The sequence below is a fragment of the Dipodomys ordii genome, unplaced genomic scaffold (assembly GCF_000151885.1).
Source record: "Dipodomys ordii isolate 6190 unplaced genomic scaffold, Dord_2.0 Scaffold5, whole genome shotgun sequence".
Classification (NCBI taxonomy): domain Eukaryota; kingdom Metazoa; phylum Chordata; class Mammalia; order Rodentia; family Heteromyidae; genus Dipodomys; species Dipodomys ordii.
This window is the reverse complement of record NW_012267221.1, coordinates 24,713,869-24,722,463: the sequence shown is the minus strand read 5'-3', so window position 1 is coordinate 24,722,463 and position 8,595 is coordinate 24,713,869. Positions and strand designations below refer to the sequence as shown.

Below are 8,595 nucleotides of genomic sequence, written 5' to 3'. Positions count from 1 at the left end.
TTCCCTCCCCATTTATACAGGAGATGATAGATAGGTAGGCAGATAGATAGATAGATAGATAGTTAAAGCCGGGTTTTAGTAAAAACTTTAATGAACAATAACAGGCTGATGGATTAATAGCTTTATCATATTGCTAAACAAAGTTGAAATACCACATTCCATGGCATTTGGAACCATTTAACAAGGAGACGTTTCAGGATAATTTTCAAATAGCTTCTTGTATCTAAATATTAGTTTTTCTAATTTCTATTTTTTTAATTACCCAAGTAGTTGTACAAAGTTGTTTCACTTCAACATGTCAGTTAATGAGTGATATGTATGCTGATCAATGTAACCCTTTCCTTCATTCTCCCCTCATCTGTTCCAACCCCATCCATCCCATCAATAAGAAATTCAATTTTTTTCAGAACTCATGCTCTTTTTTGGCCCGATAAAACTTTTTGTGGGCTAACATGCACATTTTGTACATAAGAGCAGGTATAAACACTGACATCTGGAATAACTATCAGAAAATAATGTTTCTGAGGCATTAAACAAGAGGATATCAATATACACTTACACAATGATATTTTAAACATTTTGAATCCTGATATCAGAGCACCAATAAAACTAGAAAGAAACAGTAAAGAACAAATAAATAAAATTAAATGCATATGTATGGACTAACCATCATTCTATGTTGAATTCTTAAAGGAGATTCACCAGATTGGTTCTCCTAGAAATAAATTGGGTATATGCATTTATGGAACAATAAGACAAGCTCAGAAAGGATCCAGAAGTTTCCTGCATTTGTAAAGAGAAAATTACTGAGAATTTTAGGATACTGAGGAATGAAGAATGAAAACTGGAAATGACAGAATTTTATGTAGACATGGATAGTGAGACTGGTTCACAGGATCAGAACTGAAAATAATAACTACACACCCTTAGCTTTTTCCCACTGGAGAATAACTATAATAAAGGCCTTCTTGTAGAACAAGATGTACACTGAGAACTTTTGCTTACTGCCATGGCCAATGTGCACTGTAGTTTCCACCTGTTGTCCCCCCACCCCCACCTTATCAAGCCTGTTTTTGTTTCCTTTCTTTAGGGATGCATACCTTCTGGATTTTCTTTAAATTTTTATTTTTAAATTGTTCTTACAAAGGTGATATACAGAGGGGTTACAGTTATGTAAGTCAGGGAATGAGTACATTTCTTGTTGGACAATATCACTGCTTCTTCTTCTCTAGATCCCAGTGTTTCCCTCCTATTCTCATCCACAAGTTCTATAGTTCATTTTCAACATGGTATTTACTAAGTAACACTGCTGTAGTTGTTCACCCTTTTCTCCTCCATTTCTGTGCTTCTCCTTACCCTCTCAACGACAGAAAACCGAACACGCAAGACAAAAAAAACCAACAAAGATAAAGTTCTTTCCATTTCTTGGAATTCATTACAATAAATGTTACTTTGTATGATCAGAGAACATACCTTCTGTTTTAAAAGTTAGCTAAAGCTAACTTTTCAAACTCTAATGTTTCAAACTCTAATGTTTTTTAACATTAGAGTACTATTCATGTTACTGCATTCCTCTCGTTTAAGAGTTCTTGAAATGTTAAAATAACATGCTTCTCTAGTATGCTATATAATTAACTACTTGATTTAGAAAATGTTAATAACAAAGGTATTGATTGCCATTTGAGATGAAAATTGAATTAACATGGAGGAATCTTGATTTTTTTTAAAATGTACTTGAGGAGAAAATTATTTTTTATTTACTCTAAGTAGCTCAAAGTTCTTATGAAATGCCTTAAATATTTATACTTGTTTCTCTTTTTCCTTATTTGTCAACTGTAGTGCTTGAACTCAGGACTTGGGCACTATCCCGGAGTTCTTCTGCTGAAGGCTAGAACTCTACTATTTCAAGGTACAACTTCACTTCTTGTTTTCCGGTTGTTAATTGGAGATAAGTCACGTGGACTTTTCTGCCTGGACTGGCTTTGAACCATGATTCTCGGATCTCAGCAGCCGGAGTAGCTAGGATTACAGTTGTGAACCACTGGCAACCATTTGTAGCCCATTATTGAAGGAAGGAAGCACCATTTCAACATGTCAATCATACATTTTGTGTATCATCATTTAATCATCAGTAAATACGAACAGCTGAAGCTTTGTTTATATAATTAATGTTACACTGCATTAATGTTATTGATATCATAGGGTCGCTACTTAAGAACTAAACCATGTTAATAATTTGGCTTCTTTCAGGTTTCTCGAGTAATTAAAATTGGTTTTAAAAGAAGATTGAGTTGGCTCAAATATTTGTATACTGGCCAGAAACCTATTAAAAGATCCAGTGCCATTACAATTTCACTTTCATGCCAGATGTCATTATTGAATGGCAGGTTCATTAACTCTCAAATGCCAACCTACACAATCTTCCAACAATTTCAGTTTCACTTTGGTGTGAAGAGTCTGAAAGTGCATTTTATGCAAATACATAAACTTCATAATTTTATAGACTAGAATTCAACATTTGACAAATGAAAATACATGACATATAGGAAAAAAGTGCTCTATTTTGAATAATTAGTGTAAATTACCCTTCTGACCATATTTTCAACTGGTGCCTATTTACTTGGACAACTAATACCCTTAAAATTAGTACTGAAATTCAGTTGTGCAGATAATCATAAAACAAAATTACGAAATATTTTTTTTTGTCGGTCCTGGGGCTTGAACTCTGGGCCTGGGCGCTGTCCCTCAGCTCTTCAGCTCAAGGCGAGCGCTCTACCACTTGAGCTACAGCGCCACTTCCGGTTTTCTGGTGGTTTATTGGAGATAGGAGTCTCATGGTCCTCCTGCCCGGGCTGGCTTTGAACCGCGATCCTCAGATCTCAGCCTCCTGAGTAGCTAGGATTACAGGTGTGAGCCACCAGCGCCCGGCTAAAATTACGAAATATTTTTAACATGTACCTTTTCTCTTTATGTTTTTAGGAGTGCACTTGTGTCAGTTGCACAGCTGCAAAGATTATCTCTTTTCCCACATAAATCTATTAATTCTTCTTCTTGCCTTCATTATTTTAAAGCTATTTTTCAAGTTTAGCAGACATTTCCCTGGCAGTACAACTACCGCCCTAAGCAGCAGGATAGTGTGAAAAATAATGCCATTTCGGTGCCATGTTCTAATTTGGTATTCTTTGGTTATAAACCGTTAATATGGGGATTCATCGGATTGAAATGATTTCTGTGAAACGTGTAATTTTTTCTTTATAACGAAGGAAAACTGATGAACTAAAATAGGCTATGATATGGATGGTTTTCTCCCAGAAAACTTGTGGCATTGTTGTTTTTATTACGGTGACAGGGTGGAAGATGCTGTATTTCCTCTACGTGCGATCGCATGTAATATCCTGCGTTCGCTGTATTTGGTGCCGGGAAAAGCAGCCCTAAGATACGTTTCCGTTTCAGCTTTGTAAAATTGGAGGAAAGGTTATTTTATTTATATTCGGAACTGACTTATCTGGCTTTCCCCCTGGGGGGGGGTGAGGCGGAGGGGGGGCTGATACTTGCCGGCAAATCCTCTCTCTCTCAAACCTTAATAGAAGCTCCGCACTGGAAGCTTCCTGGTGGCCACAGGGTGGACTCAGCGACGTTCCTACCCCCCCCCCCCCGGCTTCACCCACATCCCGGGAGAGGGCCGGGAAGTGACAGAAACGGAAATGCCCGACTGCCGGGCTGGACTCTGAGAACGCACCTGCTCTCAACTCCGCCACTAGCGACTCTCCCACAGCTTGCCTCCCGTCCCTTTCCATCCCCCTCCCGCGATCTCCACAGCCACCTGCTCCCGCGCCGCAGCACCTCCACCCGCCTCCAGCTGGCTGCCAATCACAGCTTTCCACAGCAACCTGGTGTAGAAAACAGTGGTTTGGCTAGTCCCGCCCCCTCCAAAACTACTTCCCGCCCTTCAGGCTCCTTTGTCCAATCATCAGTGCCTAAGCGCCCGTCGGTTCCCGCCCTCCCACGGGCTCGCCCCTTTGAGCCTGACGGAATCACCTGACCCGGAGGCGTTCCCTAGGAGGGCAAGCCAGAAGGGGCGTGTGCTTGGAGGGGAGGAGCGTGAGGAGAAAGGAGGGATGCCGGGAGTGGGGCGGGGAAAAAGGTTGTCAGTCGGATCTCGCGAGAGAGGACGGAAGCCTGTGGGAGCCCGTGGCCTTTAAAGTAAGGTTCATCCCTTTCCTCCAGGGTAGTTTGTAAACACGGCTGTGCGCGGGGCTCCGGGTGGCCGCCAGGATCCCGGATTAGTGACTGGGAAAGGTGAGTCGTGACGGGGAGAAGGCCTCAGGATCGGAGACTAGGGGGATACTGAGAACGAAGGCACTAACATGGCGACGCCGCTCCCCACAGTCCCCACCCCCCGCCGCCCAGCCCCTCGGCTCTCCGACCGCAGACCCCAGCCCGCGGGGCGGCCGTGGCCGGGCCGCCCCTGGTGTAGCGCTTCGCCGTCGGCTTCGGGGCCGGGCGGGCGCGGCGGGACCGTTAGGTAACCGGCTTCGTGGTTCCGGCCCCTCCCTCGCGCGCTTTCTTAACCGAGAAAAAGGAATAACGGCTGCTGTCAGACCCCTCCCTCCGCTTTATTATCTCCTTCCCTGGTCACCCTAGAGGGCCCCGGGTGGGGTGGGGGGGGCGCTGGGTACCCCAAGAGACCCTCAGTCCTTGGATGGGGCCGGAAGAGGGCCTACACTCGGGTCTTTGCATCCAAGACTCAAGCAATAGAGGACCGTGTGTGTGTGTGATGGTGGCGGGGAGGGGGATTGGGAAGCGCCTCTGAAAACAGGGTCAGTGTCCCCGACATCGATGGAACCGGGGGGAATGAATGGGATGGAGAAGCTGGAGGTCTCGGCCTTTCCTGTCCTTTCTGCCTTCCTTACACCATCACCGCCCCCACCTCTTTCCAGGTGGGGCGGGGTTGAGGTGTGGGTGCAATTGATTCTGGTATTTTCCTCATTTATTTTACCTCCTAGGCAGACCGCAGACCTGTAGAGGAAGAATCTTTTTTGCTTTTGTTTTTTTAAATCAGTGTCCTAGCCACCGGAGCTAGGGGTGTGTGTGTGTTTGTGTGTGTGTGTGTGTGTGTGTGTGTTAGGCTCACTGGTTGAGCCGAATAGGGAAGTGATAGGGAGTATTTTGACACCGTAGATAATGTAGAGTTGTCTTTCCGTAATTGGGGATGCTTAAAATTGTTGAGGCTAAAACGAAACTACCCGAGTATGATGGAGTAAAGCAAAATGGAGTACTCCTGATGACCTTAGGCCTATCGATCAATCCTAAATTATAAGAGATTTACAATCATAAGCATCATAAATTATGGAGACAGTCACATACATATATGTTATGTTTGAAATCAGAACAAATACTAACCTTTTTTTTTCTTAACACTTTTTGCCCTGCTTAAATAAATTCTTAACCACTGGCACTACCATTGTCAGTAATAGCTATTAGACCAGATGGCCTTGGTCTGTTGTTCCAAAATTGTGAAAGTAAGGTAAGAGAATTATAAACAATTTATAAAGCTTGTTAAAGGGCAGAGTTATGTGCCCTGAAATACAAACAAGAGCAATTTGTTTTGTATTTAAATTTGTTTCACCTACTTGAGGAATCTATTATACTAAACACTTTTTTTATCCCCAAAAAACTATAGGAACATCTTTGTAAAGTTTTTTTTTTGGTCTGTCGTGGGGCCTGAACTTTGGGCCTGGTGCTGTCCCTCAGCTCTTCAGCTCAAGGCTAGCGCTCTACCACTTGAGCCACAGCGCCACTTCCGGCTTTTTCTGCTGTGGTGCTAAAGAATCAAACCCAGGGCCTCATGCATTCAAGGCAAGCACTTTACAACTAAGCCACCTTCCCAGCCTCTGTAAAGCATCCCTTAAAAACATTGATAAACCTGCATGTCAAGAAATAATTAAGACATTACATTGATCTTTGAGTCCATTCTTAAGCTTCCTACTTTTTTGTAAAATAATTCCTAAGAACCTTTGAAATTTCCAAGTGATATATATTTTGCTCTCCTAAACTTTAATTTTGCTTTGAGGATGCTGCTGCCATCAAGTTTTTTAAAAATTGTTTAAAATGTAATATTGTAATAAATGAGACCTAGTTTTTGTATCTTGTCAGAAAGGAGCTTTTAGAGACGTTTTTTGTGTGTTTAAGATACATAATACCTCCTGTAGATTTGACTGCATTTACTGGAAAGGTATTTTAAAAATAATTTATTAGAATGTTATTTTGTATTAAGTGCAGTGTGTTAGCTATTAAATACATAAACCAGAAATTCATGCATTTATTTTTTATGTGAAGTATTTTCTCTCTCTCCTTCCTTCCTTCCCTCCCTCCTCCTCCCCCTCCTCCTCCTCCTCCTCCTCTCCCCCTGAGTTTCTTTTGCTCAAGCCTAGCACTCTACCACTTAAGTCACATTACCACTTCTGCATTTTTCTGTTAAGTAGTACTGAGGAGTCGAATCCAGGGCTTGCTTCATGCATGCTAGGCAAGCACTCTTACCACTAAGCACATTCCCAGCTCTATTTCTTATTTTAAACAAATAACAAATGGTTGTGTTAGCTCCAAAGTAATTGAAGGGATACTTTTGGTTTATATTCAGGAATTGGAAACTATATATGAATATTTTTGAAAGCATTATCCATCTAACAGCTTTATGCAATAACTAGCATAAACTCAAAAAAACCCTACATTTTTCCTACCTAAGATCTTTGTATTTTTAAAAACTTGGGTTTTAATGATTTATATCTACTCTGTGAGTCAATTAAATTGCAAGATTAGGTCAACAGTCTCACTATATATACAGGTTACACTCATTTTGTCTTCAGGCTCTTCCTTCCAGTATGAAATACGTCTATAAACTGGTATTCCTCTGTTATTCTTATTGATTAGGAAAGATAATTGGAATTAGGAAAGATAAAGCCGTTAGGTTTTTTTTTAAAAAAAACCCACAGTTTCACCAAAACTTCCTGTTTAAAGCACATAAAACAGTAAGTTGTTTCAATTTATCTTTATAAAAATGATGCATGTAGCCAGGCACTAGTAGCTAGCCCCTTAATCCTAGCTACCTAGCAGGCTGAGATTTGAGGATCCCCTTCAAAGCCAGCCCTTGCAGGAAAGTCCATAAGACTTATCTCCAATAAACCACTCAGAAAACTGCAAGTGGCTCTGTGGTAGTAGACTGCTAGCTTTGAGCTGAAGAGCTGAGAGACAGCGCCCATGCTCAGAGTTCAAGCCCCACAACTGACAAAAAGAAAAAAGAAAAAAAAAAGATGCATGTAACATTCTTGTGTTTATCTTGAATTCACACTTACTCCTTAAGGTTATGAACTTGTCTGAGATCGTGTGTGTGTGTGTGTGTGTGTGTGTGTGTGTGTGTGTGTGTGTGTGTGTGTGTGTGTGTGTGTGTGTGTGTGTGCTACGCCTTCACCCTTGCTAGACAAGGACACTACTACTGAACTATGTCCTCTTATCCTTTCTATATATTGATTTTAATGTTTAAGTAATAGTGACAGTAATCATATGCACATATGTGTACATTCTTGCAATAGTTGTAAAAGCATTTTAAAACATTTTAGTAAGCTGGGCTCTGGTAGCTCACACCTGTAATCCTATCAACTTGGGAGGCTGAGATCTGAGGATTGTGGTTCAGAGCCAGCCCAGGCAAGAAAGTCTGTGAGACTCCTATCTCCAATAAACCACCAGAAAACCAGAAGTGGAGCTGTGGCTCAAAGTGGTAGAGTCTTAGCCTTGAGCAGAAAGTACTCAGGGACAGTGACCATGTCTTGAGTTCAAATCCTAGGACTGACAAAAATAAGACAAAAAAATTTTCAGTAAGATGCTTTAGGGTTTACATGTTTATATCTTAAAGAGTGCTCCAACCTTTTTCCCTCCAAATGAAAGTAAGTCATTATAATATAGTATTTGCTTATTCCTAACAAGATTGATAAAAAAAGAATGGCAATTTTTTTTTATTGTGAAGATGCCATACAGAGGGTTTACAATTACATGGGCAAAATAAGGCAATTTTATAATTAACAAAATACTAAATGGTCTTTGCTTATTTTAGGACTGTATATTTACCTTAAATTTATAAATGTCTTTCAGTCTGATGTACCTACTGAAACCTATGTTGTTGTTGTTTTTTTGTTTTGGTTTTTTTTTGGGTCCAGTCGTGGGGCCTGAACTCTGGGCCTGGGTACTGTCCCTCAGCTCTTCAGCTCAAGGCTAGCACTCTACCACTTGAGCCACAGCGCCGCTTCCGGCTTTTTTTTCTGCTTATGTGGTGCTGAGGAATCAAACCCAGGGCCTCAAGCATGCAAGGTGAGCACTCTACCACTGAGCCACCTTCCCAGCCCTGGAACCTATGTTTTTTGCATTGTAATTTTGTAGCTTTGTTCTCCAATCCTATATTTTTTTTTCCAATTTTACTTTTTGGGTTAGCATACTTTTATTTATTCAACACTTATTTGAGAGTTCTCATTTTCTAATTTGTGAATATATACTATAGTTTTAGAATTTTAATATCATAAAGTGTGTGTGTGTGTGTGTGTGTGT

The 8,595-nt window shown here is 41.0% G+C and overlaps 1 protein-coding gene across 2 annotated transcripts in view; it reads left to right on the top strand.

The window, feature by feature from the left end:
- The first annotated feature begins 4,137 nt into the window (after positions 1 to 4,137).
- Atf2 (activating transcription factor 2) overlaps positions 4,138 to 8,595 on the top strand; it is an 80,910-nt gene continuing 76,452 nt past the window's right edge. The window contains exon 1 of one of the 2 annotated variants that reach the window (XM_013029323.1): positions 4,138 to 4,203. The gene's annotated coding sequence lies outside the window, so the exon portion shown is untranslated. The other variant, XM_013029315.1, reaches the window with a different exon arrangement.